Here is a 22,474-nt window from a genome sequence, read left to right as displayed (position 1 = left end):
GGGTCATAGAACACATAGAACACATATTACTTTGACTACTTTCTTTTCTTTGATCAACCTAGGACAGAATGCCTATGTGGGCTGCAGAATGATCATGAATGGACTGCTTTCTCATTATAATGAAGTATAATAATTTTCCATGCTGCATTTGATCGACGATTGTAGTTGTTAGATTACAATCTCAATTCTGTTTTTGTTATCAAGTTTCTTAGTTTTGCATAGATAACCAACTTGTCTTCTGAGGATATAAATAATTAAAGGAACTTAACTCTAGATCCTCCTTTGTGGTATATATATCTATATATATCTATGTCGTATTAATAGCAGGCCCCAGTGCTCCATAAAGGATAATAGTTTCCAGTACACTATCCCTCACGATGACTCCTTAAGCGGCTCATCATCTGCCTCTTCATGTGAGCCCGTGGGTGATTTTCCACCATCCTTCTGAAAATCTACCGACTGGATGAAGATGTGAAGGGTCAAGGCAGCTGCTGCTTCCCGTGTCGAAGGTATCAGTATCTCTGTCATGTTTCAAAGGCAGAATATACTCCCCAGGGAGCTGTTGTAAATGGCTCTTAAAGTATTAAGTATCACATATGTGTTTCTCACATTTGTGTTGGCTGCCACATACTATTCAGCTTTGTGAACTGTCCTTCTATCTTAGAGTGAAATTCTGCTGATCTTAGTCCTGTAGGTTAGACCGGTGTCAGCCTGTCCCCTAAAAGTGATTTGAATCTCTTTCCCACTGTTCCAGTTTGATCCTCTGTCGATGCTTAGGGTGATTCTAGGTACAGTTGTCTTGGTGGGCATGGTGTCAAGGGTCCTGAGCAGCCCTTTTTCTGGAACAATTCTTCTCCTTCAGTGTGAGCCTCGATTCAAGACCAAAGAAAGCACACTGCCTTCAGGCTCTTATTATTCATAGGGAACAACTGATCACTTGGGATGGAGAATAGTGGAAAGGGAAAAGGGGAGGTTGTGTAAGTTGGTGAAGTTTTACCAACTTCCCTAAAAATGTCACAGCACCTCTGTGAGGCCTGTGCTCGCTCGTGAGCTTTCTCTGTGGTGGTCTTGTGAGTGATGTTTTGAAGGCAGGCCAAGATGTTCACTTGGGAGCCATACTGAGGGTTTTGTTTGTTTTCCTCTGGTATTTCAGGGTCTGGTGGAATATCAACCAAAGGAAAAAGGAAACCCAGGCAGGAAGAAGATGAAGATTATCAAGAATTTCCTCAGAAGAAGCATAAGCTTTATGGTAAGGGAGTAGTGTGGCTCATTCTCTTTCCTTCGGTGCCTGGGCTTTATCCCTTAGAGGTGAAAGAGAGAAAGCCCTTAGGTTTTGACCCTTGGAACCCTAGTGAGCCTTTTGATTTTTTGGCAAGGAATGGCTTCCGTCCTGACCTTACCTGTTGTTTTTTTCTGTTACAATTTAAGAGGGTCAGTTGTTTGAGGGAGTGAAGCACAGGGTATTGGGAAGAGGAGGGAAGAGATTTTGGTAGTAGAGAAGGGGTAGCAAGGTGATATGTTAGGCTCCAAGTTTCTGTCTTGCGTCAGGGAGGAAGCAACGGCCTAAAACGCAACCTAATCCCAAATCCCAGGCTCGTCGTATTCGGAAGGAACCACCAGCTTATGCAGCAGGTATGTTTTCTGCTGGACGCATTGGGTACCTAGTGCTCACACTCTTGGTGGTGGCGGCGGTGGTGGTGGTATTAAAGGAATGATGTAGCAGGGTTTCTTTAAGGAGGCAGTTCTTAAGGGCATGAGTTTGGAAACCAGTCAGACACTTGTTGAAGTTTGGCTCTTAATTAGCTTTCTGGCCTGCTGCCCTCTAGTTAACTTCTGCAAGCTTCAGTTTCCGTGCTCTCCATAGGGGTAATGAAGGCAGTCAGAATTTTCGAGGAGACTAAATGGGATAAAAACACTTCACAAAGTCTCTAGCACACAGGAAACAACACTATGGCTGCTATATATCTCGGACCCTGCTGTTAGATGCTGCTAACGGGAAAATGTTGCCCGTTGTCAGTCATACCTCAATGAAGCTAGAAAAAACATGGTGCTTAGAGCTTTTGAGTGGTTCTTAGATGGTTTTTATCATGGGGAACGAAGTAGGAGTTTCAGAAACTCCTGATTGTCTGAAAACAGATTATCTGTAGAAATCATCTGCAGCAAGGTTCTTTTCCCCAGGAAGGGGGGGGAACCATTTTATGATACTTTTACTAAGCTTCAGGATTGTGCTTTTCCTGTCTAGAGAATTGTGAAGATTATGAGGTGTTCCTTTTTCTCCTTTGTAGGCAGTTTGGAGGAACAATGGTACTTAGAAATCGTGGATAAAGGCAGTGTCTCCTGTCCTACCTGCCAGGCGGTAGGGAGGAAGACAATAGAGGGCTTAAAGAAACACATGGAGACCTGCAAACAGGTTAGAGATTTTGTGGCATTTTGTGATGGTTGTGATCTTTCCCATACCTTAGACGTCTTTCGCCATCAGGTATACTGATTACACAGGAGAAAAAGCAGCATTGTGTTATAAGGAAAAAATATAAGCTTTTGAGTCTGACAGACTTGGGTTGAATCTTCACTCAGCCCTCACTGTCATTACCTTTTCAAGTGTGGGCCTTGGTTTTTCTCATCTAAAAAAAGAGAGAGAAAGTGCACCCCGGGTGGCTGGGTGGCTCAGCAGTTTAGCATTGCCTTGCCTAGGGCATGATCCTGGAGACCTGGATGAGTCCCGAGTCCCACGTGGGGGGCTCCCTGCGTGGAGCCTGCTTCTCCCTCTGCCTGTGTCTCCGCCTCTCTCTCTCATGAGCACATAAATAAAATCTTAAAAAACAATAGAGAGAAAGTTATGTTGTGTAGTCCCAGAGAGGTTAAGAAAGAACTATTATGTGCTAAGTGCCCATCCCATCACTCCACAAATAATTGACGCTTAGTAAATGGTAATTCTTGCTACTTTAAAAATGCGTTGCAGTTTACTTCTTTGCCCTTGAGGACATGACACTGAGGTTGTGGGGTTTTGAGACTCATTGACTGTTGAGTTTGGGAAATGAGTGAGATACAGACAAGAGCTTCTGAGTAGGATTTTGTAACATTCTGTTTCTCCGTTGAACAGCCTGGCACTGAGCAGTCTTTCTTCCTCGTAGGAAATGTTTACTTGTCATCATTGTGGGAAACAGCTTCGTTCACTGGCAGGGATGAAGTATCACGTCATGGCAAATCATAATAGCTTGGTAAGAGTATCTTCGGTACCGTATGAGCCTGTGTGGTTGGTGTTTGGATGTCTTTACACAGATGAGTGTGGATAACCCAGCGGAGGTGCCTAGGTTCTGGGGCTTTAGGGGGGTCTAAAAACACCCTTTCGATAGAGGAGTTACACAAAATGAAATCCGTGGTGGGTATTTGTGTGTTTCGGTTAGCCTCAAGGGTTCATCTCCTGCAAGATAGAGCCTCTGAACTCTTATTTGCATTGCATTTGCTTCCTTGTCTGTCTAGGAGAAGATGGAGAAAGCCAGGAGTCAGATAACTAAGCTTCATGGGCATCGGCCTAGGGTCTAGTCCAGTCCTTGATTCTCCTATGATATAATTTTTTTCTGTATCTGTCTTTTCTGTGAATCATCTTCCTGTCTGCTTCTCTTGCTTTCTAGCCCATTTAGAAGGCGGCTGGAGATGAAATAGATGAGCCAGGTGAGAGGGAACGGCTCCGAACGGTTCTAAAGAGACTGGGAAAGCTCAGGTGCATGCGTGAGGTAAGAGCCCAGGGACAGCACCTCCTTCGGCCTGGAGTCTTGAGTCAACGTCTTTCTGTCACTTTCTTCCATTTCTCCTCCTTCTCTCTTGTAGACCTTGTCTGTGTCACCTTACGGCATAAGAGTGGCTCCTGCTTTTCCAGGTGTTTTGAATTCATTAATAGTTCTTTATTTTCTTTCTCCTCTCCACAAACTTATTTTTCTCCCCTTTCCCTTTGTTTGGAGGTGTTTCTTGACCATCTTTCTTTAGTGTGATGAAAAGGCTCCTAGCAGTCTCCTTGTGAGGAGCTTTGGCATTGCTGGGTGTTTGCTACTGGGGTGGAGTTGAGTCACAGACCAGAGAGGACGCTCTGCCATGGAGGAGACGGACAGTGCTAGTTTACTGAATGCCGACTCAACTGATTGAACATGACTCTTGGTGGTAGACAGGACAGCTGTTAGGGCCGGGACAAGGGACAAGGAAGGGTTGTGCGAATGGGAGATGTTGGAGAGGGTCTAGCGATATCAGAGGATCTGTGTGGTGGTTGAGTCCTTTGTGGCTGTTTAGAAATTGAGAAATCACGTCAAAAGATGTAAGATTATAGTTCAGGCCTCTCTCCTGTATTCAGAGATGTTCTAGTAGCTTCACCAGCATCATGGGATATCTGTACCATGTCAGAAAATGTGGCAAAGGGGCTGCAGAGCTGGAGGAGATGACCCTGAAATGTCACCACTGTGGAAAGCCATAGAAATCGAAGGCTGGACTTGCGTATCACCTGAGGTCAGACCATGGGCCTCTGAGTACTGATTACTTTCCAGACCCTGTTTGGGGATCTATTTTGTGGTGACTACTTACCTTACATCCTCCCATACATCTTTGGTTCCTCATTTGTATCCCTTTTTAATCTTTGAATGCTTTTGTTTTCTCTTCCGTGTTTTTCCTTGGTTCTCTTATTTCTGCCTTTTGAACATAATTAGGTTAGAGAAATCAAAGTTCACTGTATAATCTGTGCAGAAGTAAACTCATTATTATATTTTTAAAGCGTAAGGCATTCCCCTTTAGCTAGAAATTTTGTGGAATTCTCTGTCCAGCTCGTCTTCCATCCCCATTGTTTGGTTTTGACTTTTTTTTTCTTGATTTCTAGGCTTGCCCCGCTCCTGTTTTGTTTTGTTTTTGTTTCCCCAAGGTAAATTAATGGTCCCATTTTTTCGTGTACAGTTTATAAGAGTTTTGACAAATCCATACAGTTGTATAGTCCCCACCCCAGTCAAGATATAGAACGATTTGACCACCGATCTATTTTCTGTCCCTATAGATATGCTTTTCTCAGAATATCCTATAAATGGAGTCATAGAACATATAGCCTTTTGAGTCTGGCTTCTTTCACTTAACATAGTACATTTGAGATTCATCCATGTGTTGCATGTATCATTAATTTATTTCTTTTTATTTCTGTCTAGGATTCCATTGTATGGATGTTTCACAGTTTCTTTATCCATTCACCAGTTGAAGAACATTTGGGTTGTTTCCATCTTTTGGCAATTATGAATAAAGCTGCTATAAACAGTCACATAAAAGGCTTTTGTGTGAACATAAATTTTAATTTCTCTTGGGTAAATACTTAGGAATGGGATTGCTAGGTCATATGATAAATGTATGTTTAGCTTTATAAGAAACTGCCAAACTGTTTTTCAAAGTGGCTGTGCCATTTTGCATTCTCACTGGCAAAATGAGAATTCCAGTTGCCTGTGTCCTTGTTAGGCCTGGCTATTGTCAGTGTCATTTTTTTAAATAATCTGTTCTTTTAGGTATGCAGTGTTATTTCCCTCAGTTTAAATTTGCATTTCCCTAATGACTCATGATATTAACCATCCTTTCACCTGCTTACGGCAATGTCATTCATGAGTGAAGTGTCCTCTTTAGTGCGGTGGCCATTGAAATCCTTCATTTTATTATTGGAGTGTCATTGTCTTACTATTAAGTTTTGAAAATATTATGAGTTTTTTATGTATTTTGGATAGAAGTCCTTTATAAAATACATGTTTTGTAAATATTTTCTCCCAGCCTTAGCTAGTCTTTTCATTTTGGGATAGTGTTTTTCAAAGAGCAGAGTTCTTCAGTTTCCTAAAGTTCAGTTTATCTTTTTTTACTTTTATGGATAATGCTTTTGTTGTTGTATCTAGGATATGTTTACCCAACCTAAGACACAGTTTTCTCTCGCTGCTATAAAAAAAAAGGAATGGCCTAAACAACAAACTGTATTCTCTTAGTTTATTAGGCCAGAAGTCCCGGTATCGCATGGCTCAACTGGTTCCCCTGCGTAGAACCTCACCAGGCTGGCATCAAAGTGTCAATAGGGGAGAATTGTGGAGGCTCAAGGGGAGATTCTGTTTCTGGAGGTTCAAGGACACAATCTGTTTTGAGACTCATTAAAATTAAGAATTGAGTTCCATGCAATTGTAGGGCCTCATGTCCTTGCTTATTGTAGGCGAGGAATTGTTCTCAACTTCAGTAGGCCATCTGCATTCCCTGCATCATAGTTGCCTTCATCTTCAAGTCAGCAGAAGTATTGAGTCTCTCTCACGCTCTGAATCTCACTTGCCTTTTCTTCTGTCACACCTCTGTTACTTAAAGTCAACTGATTTTGGCCTTTAAAAATTAGATCTACAAAGTACCTTCACATCAGCGTGTAGATTAGTGTTTGATTGAATAACTGGTGACTGTGGCCTAGTCAGGGTAACACATCAAAAACCCATCACACCCAGCATGACATAAATTTCCTTCTTCGGTTTCTTCTAGAAATTTTAGAGTAATATGGTTTATATTTGATTCATTTTCAGTTACTTCTTATATGTACTATGAGATATGGATTGACGTTCATGTCTTTGCACATGGCTATGTCTTGACCCTTAACTACTTCGCTTACTGAAGCAACAGATTTTATCCTAAGGAGTTTGTTTGTTTGTTTTTTTACCAATAAAATATGCATTAAGGTGGTGGAGCTTTATGCTAATGAAAAGCAAGCTAGTAAATAGCTTTGGTACTTAGAGCAGGAGGGATAGCTTTTAATCATTGGCTCTGATGGAACCCCACTTCTCAGGCCTGTGTTTTGCTATGTCTCATTCTTGCAGATCTCATTGTTTCCAGAGTCAGGACAGTCAGAGTGCTTAAAAGAGATGAGCCCTGAGCCAAAGAGTGGGGGTCGAGTTCAGAGGCATTCTGCCAAGATAGCTGTGTGCCACCTGCAGGAGCTGGCTTCTGCTGAACTGGCCAAGGAATGGCCTAAGAGGAAGGTGCTTCAGCATTTGGTACCTGATGATCGGAAGGTAAAGTAGAAACTTGTATTAATTTGGAACCATGTCTACTACTGTGCTTATGTATGGAAAAGTAAATGCACTTGAGTACATGATAAATGATATTTTGCTTCTTTATTTTTAGAGATGGGATATGTTTAATCCACTTTCAGTGTTTGGATTCATGTGGGTCCTAGAGAGACAGTCTGTTCCAGAAGTTTCTTAAGGAACCCCGTTATTTCTGGTCTACTTCCTGAGGGAACCAGAATTACCAGATTAGTCTTTTGCTTAGTTGTTGCCCAGCATGTTTCCACTTTGTTAGTTCACGTGTGGGAGTCTATATTTAGTTAATGCTTTCCATTTGTTTTTCTAGCCACAGAACTCCTCTCCCCATGCACTCTTTTTTCCAAATGAAAGCTTATCTAAAACACCAGTATGTGAAATAACTGGAAATGGAGTCACTCCAAATAACTAGAGGTAGTGAGCCCAAAGCCTTGTCTACTTGGCCTTCTCCTTGATACTTTTATCATTACCTCCATGGTTCCAAGTGTACTTGTGAGTGGTACAGAACCCAGCTTGGAAGGCTTTGGGGTTTTCTGTTCGTTTGTTTTTTGTTTTAATCATTTATATATTTGACAGAAAGTGAGAGAGCACAAGCAGGGGGAACAGCAGAGGGAGAGGGAGAAGCAGGCTCTCCACTGAGCAGGGAGCCCAATGTGGGGCTCAATTCCAGGACTCTGGGATCTTCTTGACCTGCGCTGAAGGCAGACGCTCAAAGGGCTGAGCCACCCAGGTGCCCCTGGAACCTTTGGTGTAAAACAGATCAAAGACCAGAGGAACATTATTTGGCCAAGAGGAGACAAGGGGTATATGACTTAATGGGAGTAGTCATTCGAAAGCTTGGAGGATATACAGTAAGGATTAAGATTAGAGCTAAGGACCTATTACTCTCCATGGTATGGACAAGAATAGTTTACATTTGGCCTAGGGCTTTCACTCATGCGAGGGGAATGTCGTAAGTTATATGAAAATTTGTCAAATCTCGGAAGTTGATACCTCTTATTTGGCCTAAAAATCAGTCCAAGGAGTATTTGAATATCAAGGCATCCTGTCTCGTTTCAGACTTATTGCTATTTCCTGCCACAGGCTAAAGTATATGGTTATCTAAATTCAGTTTAAATGTGAATTTTATACATTGGTAAGTACATTGTGATATTATAGTCCATCTGTGCATGGTCTGTGGTAGGGAATTTAACATAAGTATTTGTTAGCTCATTGATAAATTTTGATAGTCTTATCTAGCAGCTACTTTACGAAAATCATCTGTTGTATGTTTCGACATTGTGTAGGCTAAGGGAATTATTTTGTTTTTTTAAACGAAAATTTCAGGGGAATCTGGGTGGCTCATTCTTAAGTGTCCAGCTCTTGATTTCGGCTCAGGTCATGATCTCAGGGTTGTGAGATTGAGCGAGCCCCATGTCAGGTCTGCACCGGGCATGGAGCCTGCGTAAGATTCTCTCCCTTTCCATGTGCCCCTCCCCAATAAAATAAAATAAAATAAAATAAGTTAAGATAAGATAAGACAAGATAAGATATTAATTTGTTTGAATAGATTATACATTGTTGTCATTAAAGTCAAAATGATGATTAACATTGAGGTATCTCACTCTCACCCCATCCTTGTTGTCTTGTCTCCATGGTTAACCATTCTCACTGATTTCTGTGTCCTGCCAATGTTTCTTTTCTTTTCTTTTTTTCCTGCCAATGTTTCTTGATGCAAATACAAGCAATATTGTCTAGGAGAAGCTCTTGTGTTTTCCTTTACTCTCACGCTACTACACACTTAAGCTCTGACATCAGATGTGTGGGTTTGTCCCATACAGACCAATTTTCTATCACCACCTGGGCATCCTACAAATAATTCAGTTCGACATTATCTATCTGGACTTGGTGGCAGATCCTACAAGTTAAGGGCTCAGTCCCACAGGACTGCTCCAATTTCAGATGCCAATCGCAAGTCTCAGTTTGCCACCTGTGCTTCTGAGTGATTGGCTATAAATTGGGGTTCCTATAACCCCATCCTTGGTTTTGGTAATTTGCTAGAATGGCTCACAGAACTCAGGGAAACACATTTACTGGTTTGTTATAAAGAATATAATAAAACCTACAGATGACAAATCAGATGAAGAAATTTATATAGAGTGAGGTCTGGGAGAGTCCCAAGCACAGTAGGAGCTCCTAGCCCTGTGGAGTTGGGGGTGCATCACCCTCTTGGCCATATATATGTTCATCAACTCAGAAGCTCTTTGAACCCCATAATTTTGGGATTTTTTTTAATATTTTTTAAATTTTTATTTATTTATGATAGTCACAGAGAGAGTGAGAGAGGGGCAGAGACACAGGCAGAGGGAGAAGGCAGGCTCCATGCACCGGGAGCCCGATGTGGGATTCGATCCCGGGTCTCCAGGATCGCGCCCTGGGCCAAAGGCCGGCGCCAAACCGCTGCGCCACACAGGGATCCCTAATTTTGGGATTTTTATGGAGGTTTCATCACATAAGCACGATTGATTAACTCCATTTCTAGCCCCTTTCCCTTTCCAGAGAATGGGGAATTGGTCTGAAAGTGCCAAACTTTATCCTTTAAATGGATTTGTCTAGTGTTTTCTTGAGATTAGATTGAGGGTTATATGTTTTTGTCAAGAATACCACTGAAGGAGTGTTACACCGTATCAGGAGCTATGTGATATTGAGGTGTCTTTTTACTGATAACTTTGATCACTTGATGAGGGTGTTGCCCAATTTTCTCCAAGGCAAAATTATACTTTCCCCTCTTGTAATTAGTGAATATTTTGGGGGGAGATTGACAGTATGCAACTAGCCTGAGTCTTACCATCCTTCTGTCCACTTACCATAGCATCCGTCAGTGATTCTTGTCTGCAATAATTATAATTCTTATTATGGTGGTTTGCCTAATGATGGTTAGTGTTTCTGTTATTTCTTCCATAGTTATTAATTGGAATTCTACTGTGAGAAAGATATGTCCTTTTATTCTATTAATCTGTTTATATCCATAAGGACTCATGGATATTTTATTGTAGCATTATCATCCAGTGCTATTATTGTTGTTCATTTTACAGCTCAAATTGTCTCAGATTTGGCCATCAAGAGCTCTTCCAAGTGCGTGACTATGTCTTTTTGAAATGCTTCTATCATTTTTTGAGCCCGTTTTTTTGTTTTGACACCTCGAGATGCTATAGGGTCATCTCATATATTCCCTGTCCTAGCCCTGGAATCAACCATTTCTCTAAGGAATCCTGATTTCTTTTATTGGAGAATATATGTAAAAACCAAGATTTGAATGCTAGGTGTACTCATTCCTGCTAGGGTGTCGTTGTTTCTGGGCCCTCTTAGTGGATAGAGCTAGGATATATATGTATATTCATGGATACATGCACACATTCTGTTCTTTTTTTAAACAAGATTTTATTTATCCATTTATTTAAGGGAGAGAGAGAGAGAGAAGAGAAAGAGAGAGCAGGGGGAGGAGCAGAGGGAGAAGGATAAGCAGACTCCATGCTGAGTGCAGAGCCTGATGTGGGCTTGATCCCATGACCCTGAGATCATGTCCTACGCCAAAATCAAGAGTCGGATGCGTAACTGACTGAGCTACTCACTCGGTCCCCTCTGTGTTCACGTCTGTCTGTGTATCAGTGTACAGATTTAAGGCCATGATACCTTCAATTCCAATCCAACACAAGTTTCATTCTTGCCTTCCTCTGTGCTTATTTCTAACTTCTTTCTCCAACAGTGAGAGACCTCTCATAGTGTACAATATATTCACTTACTTGCTTAGTTCTCGTATAACCTAGTTCCACAATTGTTAACCCATACCCCTGTAAAAATAGATTTACTACCTAGAGAACATTATTTGTTATAGTTCTTTTAATCTTTAGCCTTACAGTATATAGTCAAAGTACTATTTTACAGTTACTTAGATTGGCTCCTTCCTCACTTCATTTGGTTTCTCATTTATCATTAGCTTCATGTGTTACTCTTACTACATTTTGGGCTCCCCCTACATCCCATTTAATTGAAATGAGTAATTTATCTTGGGAGTATGTGAAACATTACCGTGGTTCTAAAAGTCAGACCTGTACCAAAAGTCTTCTTAGAGAAGGGCTACTGCCCTCTTCCCAACTGTCCCATTCCTAATACCCTTTTATTTCCATCCCATTCCCACCCTGCTCCCTGCAAAGATAATCATGCTCAGTAGTTTCTGGTTTATCCTTCTTATATTTTTGGGGATGGGTAACCAGATAATGCATATTTACTTATATTCTTTTCTTTCTTACATAGATGCTTTTTTGTGTTTTGCTTTATTTCACTTAAAAGTCTGTCCTAGAAATCACTCCATATGTGCTCATAGATTATTCTCATTTCTTTTTTTATAGCTGCATAAATATGATAGTTTATGAATATAATAGCTTATGTAAATATTCTGCTATCACTATAAAAGGATTTTATTATTTAAAGATTTTATTTATTTCCTCATGAGAGACACAGAGAGAGAAAGAGAGAGAGAGAGAGAGAGAGAACCAGAGACACAGGCAGAGGGAGAAGCAGGCTCCACGCAGGGAGCCTGACATGGGACTGGATCCCAGGTCTCCAGGATCACGCCCTTGGCTGAAGGTGGCACCAAACCACTGAGCCACCAGGCTGCCCCACTATAAAAGGATTTTAGATGGTCCCATATACACTAGCTGCAGAGGAGAGGAGGTACTTACAAATAAAGCCAGCTCTGTGCTCTGATTGCTTTTATAGATTTGTCAGCGTTTCCTGAAGGTGACTTCCTTATGTCCCCTGACCTCTATGGGCTTTGGCTCTGTTTTTCTATCTCAGTATCTGTTTCAGATACTTAAATTTTTCAAGCAGGAGGATTGTTTTCTCACTGGAAACATAGCTATTACTTGTGGTGGGCTTTGTGAGAACCGTCTCTCCAAGTGCCAGCTGTCTCTTTTCTGGAAACTACAGTTGTTTTAAGAAGAGACTAACCTGGAGCTCCAGTGGCGCAATCGGTTAGCGCGCGGTACTTCTGCGAAGAGACTAACCTGTGTCAAAGCACACGAAGGAAAGTGCGAGGAATAGTTAATTCTCGTCTCAGGCAGTATCAGGAAAGATAGTGTATTCCATCCCCTGAGTTCTCTCACATCTTTTATTTTCACATTTTTGTTTTAAAATGTTTCACATTTTTAGATTGAATCTCAGTGTTTGCGTTTGAATTTAAAAATACCCAGAATTAACGTGACACTTCTGAAGAAAAAGGAGAAATGCAGAGGAGCAGGGAAAAAACATTAAAACCACTCAAAATTCCACCACCCAGAGATGACTACTGTTAACGTGTTCATTTATAACCTTCTAGCCTTTTCCCAAATTACATATATTTCTATCAAATGTATTATATATGTGCGTGTGTGTATGTACCCTGTGTTTAAGTATACATATAATAAGAATAATTTACATGTAGTACATATTTGTATCCCTGGTTTTTTTTGTAACAACTGTTTTAGCTGTATAAATGCTCTGTCAGTAGCTTTTTCAATCTATAGATGAAGTGCCATATCTGAAAGTCTCCTGCCCTCTGTTAAAAATCCAACTATTCTAAGATTAAACTATAGAAAATTATACTTACCAGTGTTGGGTAAATTTGTACTTAAAGGATCATACCTACTACAGTTTTTTTGCACATGAAAGGATGCTTGTCGAACTGCAGAATTACATAACCTGAAGAGTTGGGTGTGAAACTTTTGGGGTATTTTGGTTGGAAGTTGGGTTCCTCCAATAAAATCTTTCTTGTCTTGTAGTTAAAATATACTCGCCCTGGGCTGCCTACCTTCGGCCAGGAAGTGCTACACAAATGGAAGCCAGATATCAAGAAATACCATCGCATTCAGTGCCCTAACCAGGTGGTTCTTTCTCATTTATTTATTCCGTAAATGTTTATCAAACTGCTGTTTCAGTTATTTATTCCGTCATGATGAAGTACATGAACCTCAGTGGCTTAAAACCTCAGTTATTTTATTTGTTCAGAATTCTATAAATCAGTAATTCTGCCAGGGCTCAAAGAACATTCTCCTGTCGTACGTGGCATCAACTGGGATCATTCATGGGTTGTATTTAGCCGCAAGCTCAGATGGGACCTGATGTCCAAGATGGCTTCTGTGCAGCCAGTTGAGCTGGGAGCTCGGCTGTCCACATGGCCTCTCTCCATAAGGGTGTAGTGGGTTACCAGCAGGGCACATGGCAACTGACTTTTCAGAGTATCCCAGGAACACGACGATGGAAGCCGCAGGTCTCTTAAGGCCTAGCTTCAGAATTTGTTCAACATCATTTCCATGGGATTCTATTGGTCAGAGGAATTACAGGGTTCACCCAGATTCAAAGGGAGGGTAAGTAGCCTCCACTTCTTGCAGGAAGGAGTGGCAGAGAATTTCCAGCCATCTTCTAATCTACCACAACTATATGTGCAGAACTTTGGGAAGAAGCAAATATACAAGAAATAGGAGACACATTTGTACTGAAGAAGGCAGATTTTAAAAAAATATCTAACTGCAATTTTCTGTTGCTCGGAGTGTCAGAGAAAAAGTAGCAGGGAAGAGAATATCTTAAGCTTTTCTCAACAACTTGTTCACCATTTGTTTTTAAACCTTTCTTTGGTTTTTCTTTTTTGCTTTTGTGGCTTGTGTGTGAATTTTTTTCCTGTTTGGTTTGTAATGTGATTTATTGGGCTTCTTCCTCCAAATGTAGGGCTGGTCAGTGTAAATAAATGGCCAGGTTGCTAAGAGAAGGATGCGGTTTGCTATACTTTTCATGGATTTCTCCTTCTCTTTTTCAGGGTTGTGAAGCTGTCTACAGTAGTGTATCAGGCCTTAAAGCTCACCTGGGCTCTTGGACCTTGGTTTGTAACTTTCTGAACAATTTATCTTAACATGACCTCTAAAATAGACTGACATGGAAGAGAATTCAGTTTAGATGAACAGCTAGCTGTCCTGTTTGCCATTATCTTCAGAGGCTGGCTTAGTTTTTTCATGTCCTAAAGATGCTTGGTCTGTTATTGGAGGGGATGCCCGGATATGTTCAAGATACAGGAGAAGCCAACATAGCCTTAAGTCTTATCAATTAAGGAATTTGGAGAAATATATTTTTGAGTCTCTACCAGGGATTTAACATCTTCCACCTGAGCCTCTCCTGCCTTGGGGCTTCCCTATGTTATCGGGCCTTAAACTTTCTTGAATCAACTTACATGTGTTTATCTGGATTGTTGAAGATCCTCTACTCCCATCTGAATTATACTGGCCTCTGCGGATGAGAAGTAGGCTCTATCTGCTGTCAGGCAGACGGCTGTTCACCTCACTGAATCTTTTTTGTGTTGACCCAGGTGCCCTACACACTGCTGTAGCTTTTTAATTCCCATTCAGAAATATCTCTTCATACAAAAGGAGCCCCATGGGCACTCAGAGCTTCAGAGGAGTCAAGGCAGCACGGGAGTGTAGACGTCCAAACCCCATCTGTCCAGGAATGCTTGGGAGTTTGTCATCATGATCTTGGTTTCAGAGTCCTTAACCTAGGTGTTGCAGATGATACTTCTCGAATTCTGGATGTCCAAGGCACTCTTTGAAACAGTGGATTATGGTGGGAAGAATTATATGCATTGGTGCCTCTGGTGAACCTCAGGAGTCTAATCGTTCCAAGAGAACCAGGAAGTGAAAGAAACAAGGAAGTTAGAAAAGTGTGACGTGTTTTATAGCAAAAGAAGGAGAACCTCAGTTTGTGTTGAATGGGGGTGGGGGGTATTACGTATAGAATTATAAGTAGGATAGATTTATAGTGGTATTGTCTGCCCAAATGAGTTTTCCTAAATGTATTGCTGTTTTGGATTTTCTCCCTTCTTTGCTGAAGTAAAATCCCCGCCCTTCTGTCTCTAACAATCTCCCACATGGCTCAGGTATGTGTTCCTGAATTTACGAGTAATTCCCTTTCTTTCTCTCTTGAAAACAGGGAAACTTTGTGGCTGGAAAATACAAGTGTGTCTTCTGTGTCAAAAAGAATTTGTGTCAGAGAGTGGTGTCAAGTATCACATCAACTCTTCCATGCTGAGGCGAGGTCCCTGCTTTCCCCGCCATGTTTTTGTGAGCCTGTGGAACCCATACGTATGTGCCCCCAAAAGTGGATTTTGTGCGTTTTTATGGGCTGGAACTCTTGAGGAAAGGAATTTGAAAGCGCTTACCAGAGACAGAGTTAAAATACTTTGTGAAATTAGATGTGTAGTTGTATTTTTATGTGAAAGCATTTGAAATCACTGTAAGTGTGAGCACCCCTGAGCTCTCGTGATTCTTTTAAATTCAGTTAAACCAAGAGTTTGGGCACTGGGCTGAGTTTATGGCAGTAGAATCCTTGTTTTATTGCAGTCTCTATACTTCTGTTTTCTCCTATTCTAAGGCCTTTGAGCAATCTGTTTTTAATGTTTCAAATACTGTGAAGAAACAAGTATAAGGGACATTAGTGAGACAAACTGGAGAAATTGGAATACTGGCTCTGTTAAATAACAGTGATGAGTCAATGTTCATGTTCCCAAATGTGATCATTGTGTTGTAGCTGTGCAGAAGGCCCTTGTTCTCAGGCACATCTATGCTAAAGTTTTTAGGGATGAAATATGTCTACCAATAACTTGCAAATGGTTCAGTAAAAGGAAGAGAAGAAGAAAGGGAAGAGAGGTTAGCAATGGTAAATCTAGGATTCATTGAATTCTTGTCACTTTTCTTAAGGTCTGTAAATTTTCAAAATTAAAGAATCAATTCCGGGGTGCCTGGGTGGTTCAGGGGTTGAGCGTCTGGCTTACACTCAAGTCATGATCCTGGGGTCCTGGGATGGAGTCCCACATTAGGCTCCTCACAGGGAGCCTACTTCTCCCTCTATGTCTCTGCCTCTCTTAAAAAAAAAAAAACAAAAGTCGATTCTGCATAAAAATACTTTAAGTACTTAAAGTCAAGAGGTTTCTCTTGGGGCAGGTTTTTAGTTATACAGGTCAAGAGAGAAATTGTTTCCTGTGTAATTAAATACCTGTATTTCAAAAGCTTAAGGAGTAGACTGTGCATTCTCTTGGAATATCTTACCGCAGAAACTATTGTGGCCTAATTAGGAAAAAGAGCAAACACCTTCGACTGTTCTCTGCCCTCACATTTAATAGTTCTTAACGCTGTGGGCTGTAGTTAGTATCATGAAATGTGGTCTCTGTTGTTTTACAGGTTTAAGCTTTGGGAATCGCTTTCTATATCTGAGATTTCCTCCGGAAGGCAGTCAGTCATATCATTTTCATAGTAATAGTGTACCTTTTTATACTTCAGGAAGTATTTAAAAGATAATCTCCTGACAAAATCCATCCTTTATGTAGTGAGCCTATTTCTCCAATTTCTTCTTAAAAAGTTGGAACCAACAAATTTCCCTTGGTTTGGAGTTTGTTCTCCAATCTTAGTTCAATGATTTGTGCCTATATTTATAAATTATACGTGGTGGTAAAACATTTTCACTCTGTTGCTCCCTCTCTGCCTCACATATTCTGAAGCTACTTTTTTTCAACAGAAATTTTCAAATACATGAAAATGGACAGAATAGTATAGTGAACAGCCTAAGAGACATCAGTGTGTGGCCAATCTTCTTTTCCTTTATAATCACACCCACTTTTCTTGTCCCTTAAAGGCTTATTTTAAAGCAAATTCCATATACCAACTGTCTTTTCCTTTATAATCCTATATATGTATATTTATATATATATATATTTCCTATATAATGTCTTTTCCTTTATAATCACACCCACTTTTCTTGTCCCTTAAAGGCTTATTTTAAAGCAAATTCCATATTCCAACTGTCACTGCTTCTTTTGATGTGTGTGTCTAAAACATAAGGACTTTTAAAAATGTAAAACCACAACCATCATTACACCTAAAAAATTAGCAAAGAATGGTTCTTGAATATCATCATATACCTAGTCATTTTTAAATGATTTAAATTTCCTTGTTTGCCTCATAATTTTTTTCAGAGTTGGCTTGTTCAGGAGGAAGAAAAAAAAATGTCCGTATACTGTATATTTTAATCTAGAGTGCTATCCAATAGAAATGTAATGTGAGTCATGTATGTAATTTCAGATTTCCTAGTACACACATTCTAAAAATTTTTTAAATAAAAATAGGTGAAATTAATGTTGATAATATATTTTATTTAACCTAGTATACCTAAAATATTATCTTTTAAACATGTCGTTAATAAAAATTAATGAGATACTTTACATTTTTTCATACTAAGTCTTTGCAATACAATGTGTATTTTTTATATTGAAAGCACATCTCAATTGCAGGTCTAGAAGTTTCCCCTACTCCCCCTTTTTATACGTTGGAGAAACGGTCATTTGTCACATGTGTATACACATTTTGGATTTTGCTGTGGTGGTGGTGGTCCTCTCTCAGGGTATTTCCTATGAATCGGTAGTTAGACCTAGAAGAATGATCAGATCACTTGATTTTTTTTTTTTATTTATTTATGATAGTCATAGAGAGAGAGAGAGAGGCGCAGAGACACAGGCAGAGGGAGAAGCAGGCTCCATACACCGGGAGCCCAATGTGGGATTCGATCCCGGGTCTCCAGGATCGCGCCCTGGGCCAAAGGCGGGCGCCGACCCGCTGCGCCACCCAGGGATCCCAGATCACTTGATTTCAATTGAAATCCTCCCTTCCTCCCTCCCTTCCTTCCTTCCTCCCTTCCTTCCTCCCTTCCTTCCTCCCTTCCTTCCTTCCTCCCTTCCTTCCTCCCTTCCTTCCTTCCTCCCTTCCTTCCACAAGAGTGTTTCATAATTGGATTGCATGTTCCTCAACTGTTAATTTTTTAAACTGAGTCTCAGAGGTTGAGTAATTTCCCCATGGTCACAGAGCCAGAAACAGCTGAGATTTGCACTAAGACCGTCTGGCTGTAGAATTCATGCCCTTAACCACTATACTTTCATGAAATAAAAATGTCCTATGGCCCGAAGCTTTATAGCTCCTGAGATTTTTACAAAGGAGATAAATAAGTAGGATGATACTAAGTGAACAGACTTTGTAGTTCACTTACTGAAGTATGAAGTACCCCAAATCATGTGTTACACAATAAATGCTTATGACTACTCACTATTCTGTATTGAATTTCTCCCATTTAAAGTACAGAATTATAAGCTCTGGTTCCCTATCCGTTTCCTTCTTACTGTGTTCTGCCCTAGCCGTGCCTTTTAGAAAATCTTCTCACACTCAGGGCGCCTGGGTGGCTCACTCGGTTGAGTATGGGATTCTTGATGTCATCTCAGGTCATGATCTTATGGTCGTGGGATCGAGCCCCAGGTCATGATCTTAGGGTCACGGGATCCCAGGATCAAGCTCCATGCTTGGTGGGAGGGGTGGGTATCTGCTGGAGATTCTCTCTTGCCCTCTGCCCCTCCCCCTGCTCGTGCTCTCTTTCTCTGTCAAATAAATAAGTAAATCTTACAAAAAAGAAAGATTTCTTCCCACACCCATTCCTTGTGCTCTCTACTGTGTATTGACTGGATGATTTTTCCATTTTGCCTCTGTAGGACTGGTTCGTCTTAAACCCAACCACCACCAAAAGCTTTGAAAAGCTAATGAAGATAAAGCAGCGGCAGCAGGAAGAAGAAAAGCGGAGACAGCAGCACAGGAATAGAAGGTCTCTGCGAAGGTGCAGCAGCCAGGCATCCAGCTGCCTGAGGCGGAGCTGAGTCTTAGAGTAGGGAAGGATCAGAGGAGGAATAACGAGGAATTGCTAGTGTCGACCTCCTTTAAGGAACCGGAGCAGGAGCCAGTGCCAGCACAGTTCCAGAAAGTAAAGCCCCCAAAGACTCATCATAAATGAGGAAGGAAATAGGCAGGCAGTGTGAAAGCTCCTAGGAGAGCAAATGGGATGCTGTTGTCACGGGGACCTGTGCTGGGAGGACTGAGTCACTGGGGCTGAGCGAGGAGAAATGTACTCGTTTGTGTAAGGCTGTGACTTTCTCAGCTCCTTCCTCCTGTGTAAAATTCACTGTTCTCCCTATTAATTCACTTTGACCCCACTCCCCCCCCCCCACCCCCTCTTGGGTAGGTGTTCCTGCTCTTCCTCATTGGAGTCCTCTTGTTTTTCTCTCATTTTGCCCAAAGAGCTCCCTCTTCAGGCCAGCTGTGGGCCCTTCTTGCTCTGTACAAAACTGAGAAACCCATTTGGTTGTCCTTTTCCTTCCCGGGCTATAGAATGTTCTCGGACTCTCCACTGATTAGTCATTCCATCATTTCGCTTATAAAACAATTCCAAATTAATTTTTAAGAATCATACTGATTTATCATTTTGTATTTGTGATATAACAATCCTAGAAGCTAGAACTGTTGTCACTCATGTACTAAGCTTATCCTGTCTCCCTGGGTAACAGATTTTAAGGAGGCCGTTTGTTCTCTCTCAATGTGGTTTTAGGATTGAAAGTAAGAAAATGGACTTGGGATGAAAAAGCTAGAACCTCTCTATGCTGGTTTTACTGGGAAGTGTTTCGTTTGTCCTAAGTAGCAGTGACTGGCTAGACCCACCAGCATGAGAAGCAGCCCAAACATCAAAATGTCCCAAACATGAAAATGATCGGAAAGCAGGAAGTAGACGAAGCAATAAATACTGCCTTGACTTTCCTAGGGCTTGAGTCCTCATCTGTTGCTATGATCAGTGTCCTCTGGGCACTTGTCCCCCAACCCCAATCCCCAACCCCCAGTTTTAAGGATGAAGAATTTCCGCATTGCACTTGATGTTTTGACACGGAATCCTAGTGTTCCTAGTAATGCCATAGACTGGCAGCCAAGGGGCACATTCCGTCTCCCCTGGGCTTGACCTCACTTGTTAGTCTACACCATGCTAAGTCTTTATTCCTCCCCTTAGCCGACTCCTATCTTTTGGAGTTTTCTGAGAATATCGTCCTCTGTCCTCTTTTGTATGTGGCGTTTATCCTATTTTTATCTTGAGACTTGACACCAGATGTAGGTATTTCTCTGGTGTTGGAAAGAAAAATTCCTTTTCTGTACCTCATGCCTACCTGGTAATGTCTAGTGGGCTACTTTTCTTCTTCAAGGCTGGCTTTCTCTGGAGCATTGTTTAGAATGGCTCTGTTGTGTTTCTAGATTCTCTTCCCCTCTTCCATAAATATTGGTCTTATATATTCTTGCCAACTTTTGTGGCATATGCCACATAAAAAGCAAGGGCCCTTAACCCTGATATGGATAAATACTACCTTTTCAAATTCTGAAAGGCTGTTACTGCTCTTTAACTCTGTATTCTGTGCTGCTTCACATAGCTTTAAAATGTGGGCTTTTGTGAAGAACACTTTCAAACAAGGGAGCACTGAAACCAGATTTGGATACTGCCAGAGAAGATAGTTTGGAACAGGTCAAGGACGCGGTATGTGCAGTCTTCATTTTCATTGGCAGTTGCACCATTAAAACCCTTTCGGTAGGTGAGGATTGTCAGGGAGGAGAAATGAAGAAGCTATATTAATTTCTGGTGAGTAAGACGTGGGGAATGTTGGGCAATGACAAAAGAAATAAATGACTGTCGGTTAGAATGATGTTTCCAGTTGTTCATTGACTCCAACCAGCTGCCCGACTCCGTTTTTTTAGTTCCTGAAATGTGTTGGCTGAAACGAGTAACTTGTTTGAGGTTAAAGTGAATTAGTATAGGAAACTTGTCCAGTCTCATCTAGGGCCATTGTAGGCACTTTAAGAAAATTTTCCTTCCTGGGGTGCCTCGGTGGCTCAGTTGGTTAAGCACCTGACTTAGGTGTAGGTCATGATCTTGGGGTCCTAGGATCAAGCCCCACGTCGGGCTCTTCACACGGCAGGGAGTCTGCTTGTACCTCTGCCCCTCCTCCTGCTCATGCTCTCTATCTCTCTCTCTTCTTCTCTTAAATAAAGAAAGAAAATTTGTAAAAAAAAAATTTTTTCCTTCCTGTGGCCAGGTCTCAGCAAGTCTCAGTAGAGAGTATTGTAAGCATTCTACTGAGTTTTTAAGTTTTTAAACAAAGTTCATTAGAATACAAATTTGACAATATCGAATATAGCCAGGTTGTAGAGAATGTGAACTCTCATGCACGGTTTGGAATGTAAATTGGTACAATCACTTAGGAAACGATTTGTTAGTATCTAGTCAAGCTGAAAATATGCCTTAAGATGCAGCAGTTTTACTCCTGGGTATATACAGAGGGAAATCCTCCTGCCCAGGTATACCAGGAGACATAAACAAAGAATGATACTGTAGTACGGTTGATACCACATAGCAGAGACTACTAGCTGTCCACCATAATCTGCTCTCACCTTGCAGAGTTATAGGATTACAGGACAAATGGTTAGATTATGTTTCCCAGCTCTCCAACCCCCTACCCCTGTATTGAAGGGGTAGCCAACTTACTTCTCTCCAGTAGAATGTGAATGGAAGTGAGGGTGTCACATCCAAGCTAGAAGTTTAAGAAAATGAGTGTACTTCTATGCTTCTTTTCCCCCTTCCTTGGCCCAGATGCAGATGATAAAATGACTTTAGAGGGTGGCAGAGCACAAAATGGAATGGTTGATGCCCCGAATCACCCCATGAAGAACTAATCACCATCCAGGAACATCTACCTGTAGAGAAAAAAGATCTGTTATTTGAGGCACTATATCTTCTTGGGTCTCTTTGTTAACCTACTTTAAAACTAATCGTCCATCAGGAGAAGGGATAAATCGTGATACAGTTATATACTGAAATACTATACAGCGATAAAATTAAGGCTTCTTGTATCATGAATACATCTCAAAAATAATGCCTGGGAAAAGCAAGTTACAGAACACATGAAGTAGGCCATTTATATAAGGCTAAAAGACAATGCTCTATATTGTTTATGGATATATAAAAATATATTTATATCTATATATGTAAATATTTGTATGTAGTGAATTTTTTAAGTTCTTATTTCTTAAGGTGGATAGTGAGTTTGTTCTGATCTTCTGTATTTTGGGTCTGAAATACTTCTTTTAAAAAATCAGTGCCCACAAACTATTCTGCTCACCTCCTTCTTAATAGGGAACACCTTAGAAATGTTACTTGTCTTAACCTTTCATTTTCCCTTCACCCTTTAGTCTGCTCTTCTATTTACTTCTATTTCAGCCGCCCTACTCCAAACCATCATCACCTCTTGCCTAAACTATAAGTTTCCTAATTGTTTCCTTCTGATTTTTACTGGTTTGGATACACTCCACATAACAGCCTTAGTGAGTTTTTAAACTTGTAAATCAGAGCTCGTTCACCAGCTCAAAGCCTGCTGGTTTCCCATTCCACTTAGAATCCAAGTCACTCCCTCCTTGTCCCACAAGGCCTTCTCCTCCTCCTGCTAA

At 41.0% G+C, this 22,474-nt stretch overlaps 1 pseudogene; it reads left to right on the top strand.

Moving 5' to 3' along the window:
• Positions 1-448: 448 nt before the first annotated feature.
• LOC140593745 (zinc finger protein 512-like) lies at positions 449-14,463 on the top strand (annotated as a pseudogene).
• Positions 14,464-22,474: the final 8,011 nt, after the last annotated feature.

The sequence above is a fragment of the Vulpes vulpes genome, chromosome 8 (genome assembly GCF_048418805.1).
Source record: "Vulpes vulpes isolate BD-2025 chromosome 8, VulVul3, whole genome shotgun sequence".
NCBI lineage: Eukaryota > Metazoa > Chordata > Mammalia > Carnivora > Canidae > Vulpes > Vulpes vulpes.
Note: the sequence above shows the minus strand (reverse complement) of the source record. Positions and strands in the feature narration are given on the sequence as shown.